Here is an 881-nt window from a genome sequence, read left to right as displayed (position 1 = left end):
GGGCTGCTCGTACTCCTGGGGTCCCCACCTGCACTCGTCCCCCCATCCGTCGCTCGAACTCCCGGGGTCCCCACCTGCGTATGTCCCTCCTGGGACAGATTGAGGGGGCTGCTCGTACTTCCGGGGTCCCCACCTGCACTCGTCCCCCCATCCGTCACTCGTACTCCCGGGGCCCCCACCTGCACTCGTGCCCCGCCCCCCGAACGGCAGTGTCGTGGTTGTAGAGAGCAGGTGTCCCGTGAGGCGCTGGAGTGTCAGGGAAAGCCTTCCGTAAAAGGAAGCCCCGGCTTCCCTCCCTGTGGTTTTAGCGGCAGAACTGTGGGTCAGGAAACTGCAGGGGGGCCTGTGATCTAGTGGCTCTCCCCAGCGCAGAGACGGTTCAGCAGAGACAGTTCAGCAGAGACGGTTCAGCTGGTGGCTTGAACCTCAGTCGTCAACATCGGGGGCTTTCACCCTCGTGAACGGAGGGAAGCTTCCCCACGGCCGTGCAAGCGGCCGCGTTCCCTGCTCTCGCTGCCGTGCTTTGTGAGCGCTGTGTGGACATTCTCAGAGCCCGCGGCAGCGACCAGGGACGCCTGGGTGGTGTTAGTCACAGATTGGCCTGTGGACTCCGTGGTGATTCTCACGAGCTCGCTCTCGCACCTGGCTTTATGTCTGTGTGTGTGTGTGTGTGTGTGTGTGTGTGTGTGTGTGTGTCTTGTCGGTGGTTTAAGGGGACCGCGTCCTTGAAAAGGCTGAGACTTCCCGTGAGCTCCCGAGTCATTCAGGTTTCTCTGCGGCCACTGGCCCTCCACCCGCCCCCTAGTGCTCGGGTGCAGGGGGACACAGGCCATGGGGACTGGATGGGGACGGGGGACACAGGACGGGGGACTGGATGGGGG

General features: G+C 63.6%; 1 protein-coding gene across 2 annotated transcripts in view; it reads left to right on the top strand.

The window, feature by feature from the left end:
• The window catches only part of PPP2R3B (protein phosphatase 2 regulatory subunit B''beta), a 49,041-nt gene that overhangs the window by 11,536 nt on the left and 36,624 nt on the right, over nt 1–881 (top strand). The window lies entirely within an intron of this gene.

This window comes from Phoca vitulina, unplaced genomic scaffold, assembly GCF_004348235.1.
Source record: "Phoca vitulina isolate PV1807 unplaced genomic scaffold, GSC_HSeal_1.0 scaffold60, whole genome shotgun sequence".
Taxonomy (NCBI): domain Eukaryota; kingdom Metazoa; phylum Chordata; class Mammalia; order Carnivora; family Phocidae; genus Phoca; species Phoca vitulina.
The sequence above is the reverse complement of the archived record's forward strand: the minus strand, read 5'-3'. Positions and strand labels throughout refer to the sequence as shown.